The 6,000-nt window shown below is 38.9% G+C and overlaps 1 long non-coding RNA gene across 1 annotated transcript in view; it reads right to left on the reverse strand.

Annotated features, from left to right (window-relative positions):
* The window catches only part of LOC309666544, a 32,061-nt gene extending 26,336 nt beyond the window's left edge, over window positions 1-5,725 (reverse strand). The window contains exon 1 of the long non-coding RNA XR_014267161.1: window positions 1,886-5,725. This is a non-coding gene — a long non-coding RNA (uncharacterized lncRNA). The remainder of the gene's footprint in view (window positions 1-1,885) is intronic.
* Between the last annotated feature and the right edge of the window lie 275 nt (window positions 5,726-6,000).

Genomic DNA, 6,000 nt, shown 5'->3' on the forward strand with positions numbered 1-6,000 from the left:
TCCCTCTAAGTGCTATTAGACCATGTTCTTCTCCTTATTTGCACTAACCACAGTTGCAGTTTTGGATGATTGTTTGATTACTCTCTTTCCTCTACTTAAATGCAAGTTCCAAAGAGTCAAGGATCAGTTCTGTTTTGTTCATTGTTATATCCCCAGCCTCTGATTCTGTGTCAGCACGTTTGCTTAGTTAATGACTTAACTAAGGTGGAGGCAATGCAACAATAGTCTATACAGTGTGGTACTGGCATAATAATAGACAACTTGATAACTGTAACAGAAAGTGACATATGTATACAGTCATTGATTTACAAAAAATACACTAATATAATTTAGGTGGAAAAGAAAATACTGGATCAACCAACTATCTCATATAGTGTGACCTATCCCACACCATACAGAAATTTGGTTTGAGATGTTTAATCCTACAGTATTTGTGATTAGTGAAACAATAAACTTTCTAGAAGGAAAAAAAAAAAGAATAGTCTATATAATCACCTCCCTTGAACTCTAGGGTGGGCTTGGGAAGGAACTAATGCTCCAGGGACAGTTGTCAGGGGATCCAAGGAGTTTGTTTCCTTCTGTAACTGTGATCCTTTCCTACAGGCTCCTCTTGTTCAAACTGGTTTATACCTACCATAGTAAATTAATCCACGCTAAATATAATGAACACCTACAGAAAGCATGGCCATGTTTTTCATATTGCTTCATAATTGATGAAGCCCTTTCACACACATTATTTTATTTGCACACCCTAACGATCCTGTTGCTATCAGCAAGGCAAGCATTATTATCACCTCTTTTGCAGACAAGCAAAAGTCAATGCCTAACTTTTAACTGAGTGGATAAACTTATACAACTGCAAAGCAAGTACTTTAACTCGGGCCTTCTACTGCCAAACCTAGGTTCTTTCCATGAGCAGTGCCCCCGAAATCAGGTTAAATACATCTTCCTCCTGTGTCCTGCTTTCTAAGCGGGAGGTGGAGTAATGTTACTCTGACACTGGCAGCAGGCTGGAATTAGGTCATAAGAACTAAAAATCTCTTTGGGATTCTGTGGTTGATGGCTCATATATCACATAACCATTTTATTTTTAGATCACCCTAGATCTTCCCACATTCCAAACCGTTAAGGACAGAGACTTCTCAAACGTGATAATGCCTGTACCAATTGACACATGTTTGGTACAGCTCATAGGATCCTTTTCCTTTCATCATAATATTTTGCATCGTTCACATTGAAAATGACTGTTTCACAGGGAACTAATGACGGCCACTTTCCCAGACATTTTCCAAACATTTTACAGTCACTGATGGGTGGACCTGCTAATTCTGTGAGTCAGCTCAGAGTCACTAATGATGGGCTAAGAGACCACAAAGAGCCTCAGTGAGAGGATAATATTCACTACCCCATGTCAGAGCCGCAATGGACCTTCAGCATTTAGATAAAGAGAAAGTTTTTGAATTTCCCCTACTAGTGACACCAAGAGGCATTTGGATTTTCTGATCCCGTAACAATTTGAATAATATAATCATTAAAATCTTTACCACAATCATACCTACTCAAGATGCATTTCTTTCGAATGAGAACCTCTTTCTAACATAGGAAAAACAACAAAAACAACAACCAAACTCCCCCCAGTTGGATCACCCATTATAAAAGCCAATGTCTGGAAAGAGAGACACTCCCACATTGGAGAAATTCTAGATCTTCAAGAAGCTGAATTAAGAAAGTAGACGTGTAGTCTCCGGAGATGAAGATGATAAATCTCTGATTCTTGGGGTAAAGTTTAAGAAGTGAGCACCTAAAAGGATAAATTAGTCACTTCAACAAAACACAGAAACACTGGAGCCAGGGGAATCCTCAGAGTCTACTTCACTGTCATTACCTTTTTGCTCAAGGATGTGGGATCCCACGCGCCATAGTCTCTTGACTGTCTTTTCAAGTGAGCCGACAGCCTGATGAAACCTTCCCCAGGCAAGTTCTCAGCACTGTTCATCCATCCCATTCCTCTTCTCCTGAGGGTCACATCTTTTGTTCCAGAAACCTCTGGCTGCTCAGATGAGCACAGGTGAGGAATGCCATCCAACTGAAGGAAAGTAGAAAAGAGATCCTCTTGTTTCTAGAAATGCAGCTGTTTTGAGCATTGAGGAGGCAATCTCTCTGGATAGCTAAATGAGGTTTTTTACATCTCACTGGATATCTGTGGCTAAGTGGATGCTACCCAAACCTCTAGTCTGGACCTTAGCAGGATTTCAATGACTTAGACATTCTTATTCCTGCTTTAAGAAGTATAGTTCTTTGAAATGATAAGTATATTTCAACTTATAGTTAATTTCATCTAAAGGCTGCATTTATACCCTTGGTCAAGGGTTTTAAAGCCTGGATTACTGAGAAAGTCTCCAATCAACTTTAAAATCCACCTTACAATTTATGGTATCACCAGACTGGTAACCCACAAATTTTGTGTTCATGATGTACATCCCCACTTAAAAAGTTTGAATAGGTACACTTAGAGAATAAAATCCATACTTTTCCCTCTAATATTAAAGGTTTCCCACCATCTGAGTCCATGCTGACTTTCCAACATGATGACCCAGGACTTCCCAAGGAAAATTCTTTGTCTAGCTAAAAATCCATCTATTCTCTGTCATCCTTCATTTATTCATTTATTCAATAGATATTTATTAAGCACCTATTATGGTCCAGACATTATTCCAGGCACTCAGGATTATATCTCTGAACAAGGTAGATGAAGTTCATGACCTGAAGGAGTTTATACTCTAGAGGGAAGAGACAGACAAACAAATAAATTTAATGAGACTGGTATTGATAAGGGCTATGAAGATAAATAAAGCACAGAGGGAGCTAGAAGCTCGGGAGGTATTTTATGTAGGGAGGGGAGGTCATGGTAGTCTCTAGTGAGGCACTGCTTGAGCAGAGATGAGTGGAGGGAAGCTAGGTCGCAGGTCATGTGGATAGACAGTGGAAGAGGGAACAGCACATGCCAAGGCCTGGCAGTGGGAATGTGCTTGGAGTTTTCAAGGAGAGCAAGGGGGCCAGTGTGGCCGGGGTGGAGTGAATGAGGAGGATGTGATAGCAGAGGAACAAACAGATAACAGGAGAGTGAACTCGGGTAGGACGGATTAAGCCATGGTAAGGACTTTGGCTTTTCCAATGAGACACATGGAAGGCCATGAGAGGGTTTGAGCAAAAAATAACAAGACCTGATGTTCTTTCTAAGAGGAACACTCTGGTTCGGTCTGAGAGTAGCCAGTTATTGCAATCATCCCAGTGAGAGGGAATGACAATTTGGCCCAGAATAGTGGCACGAGGGTAATGAGAAGTCATTAGATTCTGGATATATTTTGAAAGAGGAGTGGGAAGAGTGGTTGATGGGTTAGATTCAGAACGAGAGAAAAAGAGAAGTGAGACATGACTGTAAGATTTTTGATAGAAGCAAATGAGAGAATAAAATATTCATTAAATGATTTGGGGAGCAGATTTTAGAGGCAGGAGCTGGGAAATCAAAAGTTCAATTTGGGGCAATTTTGTATAGCTTTGACATGCTATTTGACATACAAATAAAGATGTTGAATAAGCAGGATATCTAAGCCAGGAAAGATAAAAATTGGGAAATTATCACTATGCAAATGGCTTTTAAAGCAGTAGAACTGAACGTCATCCCCTAGGGTGTGAGGGTATGTAAAGTAGAGAAGAGGTCTGAAGATTGAGGCTTTGGAGATCAGGAAGATGAAGAGGAAGGAGATGGAGAAGGAGAAACCCATGAGGTGTGAAGACAACCACCTTAATTGTTTTCTTGCCTTACTTAGCTCATGTCAAACTCTGTACCAGAAATGCCTAGAAATACCTTTTTTAATCTCCTCCATTTATTCACACCCTACCCATCCATCAGAGTCAGGCACTTAATTCTATGTTGTGTGTGACTTGTCTTGTGTTTTGACAACTTAACTCTTATTTATGTTTTAGTTCTTTCTAGATGAATTAGTTTTTCTTAATCCATCAATATAATTTTCCATCTCCGATGCTGTCCTGTGCTTCAATTTTGTTAGTTGGTTCCCCTCTGAGTGTATCTAGGAAATCTATTGTTCTATAATTTCCCAGCCATCCCAGACCCCAAGTGTAAAATACACATGAAAATCATTGGTAGCACCAGCCTAACAACAGAAGACAAAAGAAACTAGGGGTGTTTGGGGTCTGGGATCCAATTCTGAGGTGGTCTTAACATCTGGAGATGTGGAATTTGTGGCCATCATGCTATGGCACAAACTCAGTAGCACTTAGGATCATCAATCAAAACAAATCAATAGATAATATGTGTTCAGTAAATTATGGCACGAGGAAATAGACATGTATGACAGCAATGCCTGCCCTTATAGAATTCACTCTCCAAATAAGCCAGGAAATAGGCAACAATTTAAATAAAAAATCAAGAGTTTAGGAGAGCAATTTTAAGTTTTAAAACTAGAAAAATTAGTTTCAAGATATTATTTATACATGGCAAAAATCTACGTATATAGTTAATTGGTATCATTCACAATTGTGCTGTGAAAGGAGAACAGAACATATGACATCTTGTCTATCAAAATAAAAGATAACCCCAGAGCCAGGCCTGGCCCAGCACAAGGCCAACTCAGAGTCAGCAAAAGGCAAACACATGTGGGATGCATTGAAAACTGACTCTGAATGCCACTCTGTGCAAATAAGGAGAGCACGGGTGCCCCTCAGCTGACCAAGCACAGCTCTCCAAAGGCAAGGGGCAGACCTGCTGCAGACCTGGAGTGGCAACATCTGCAGACCTGCTGCCCGTCTCTCCCCAGAGACCTGCCATTGTTACATGAAGTTTAATTTTTATTTGAACTAATAACCTAGAGAAAACTATTTTAGACATTTGGTCGCTGGAACATGAAGTTAGTCCACAGCGTTCTGATGATGCTTCTCCCCAAGACTGGTATTTTAGGGGGAAGAATGGTTTTGAATCTGTGCTGGTTATAACTGCAAGTCATTTGACATGTACTAATCATAGCATATATGCTCACAGAACATGGAGATGAGTGATGTCATTTTGTTAACTGATAACCCAGGCATCGCCATCTAATGAGAAGCCAATAGGAAGCAAGGTGACATGGGCTAATTTTATTCAGGCTAGCCAGAGTGGACAGGTCCACAGTGATCTTATTTAAATGCTACAAGAAGAGCAAAAATTCAGCAATGATGGATGATCTGATCGAGACTTTAAGTAGCACAAGACGGGGCTCGTTTGTCTTTACAGAAGCCATGATTTAAATGCTCTCTTTTATCAACGTTCAGCTTAAAGTTTGTTGTTCCTTTTACAAACAGTTTTTTAAAAATCAAATAATGTTGCTCTGTGAGGTTAATGTTGTCTCATAGTTAATCCAACTTTATTAAGTCACAAACAAAGCAGGTAAAGATAAATTGAGGAACTAAAGCAGAGTTTCTATTCAACAATAGTTGTGGAGGTTATAATATTGGTAAATAATCCCATAAGTGGGAAAACGATAAATAGACAATAATTACCAACCAAGATTCCAAAACCAGATTTTAGACAATCTTATTGAAATCTTAAGGTTTACAGATATCTTCTAGAATAAAAAACCAATTTATTTACATGTTGCTGTAACCTCCATTACATAGAATTTTAAACTGATTCTGAAAACCATACAGGCTATATTTTATTTTACTTAAATGTATTAAATTGTTTGCATCTTCCTTTTGTTCATTTGGTTTATTATATTCTGGAAATATTTGTTGTTTATCTTCAGAGGAACGTAATCCCTTTGGTGAATGGGAATTTAAATGAGTAATCAAATTCAAGATGCTTTTTAGTTAACAAAAATTGCAAACCCAGACTAGCTTTAAATGTGTTATCATTCTAGTTTTTTAATCTTCCTTTCTCTCATTCGTGAGCCCTAGACACCAGATAAATCACCTTGCTTACTGGTAATGCCTCGTTTGGGCTTC

Source organism: Balaenoptera physalus (genome assembly GCF_965194825.1).
Source record: "Balaenoptera physalus genome assembly, chromosome: 9".
NCBI classification, from domain to species: domain Eukaryota; kingdom Metazoa; phylum Chordata; class Mammalia; order Artiodactyla; family Balaenopteridae; genus Balaenoptera; species Balaenoptera physalus.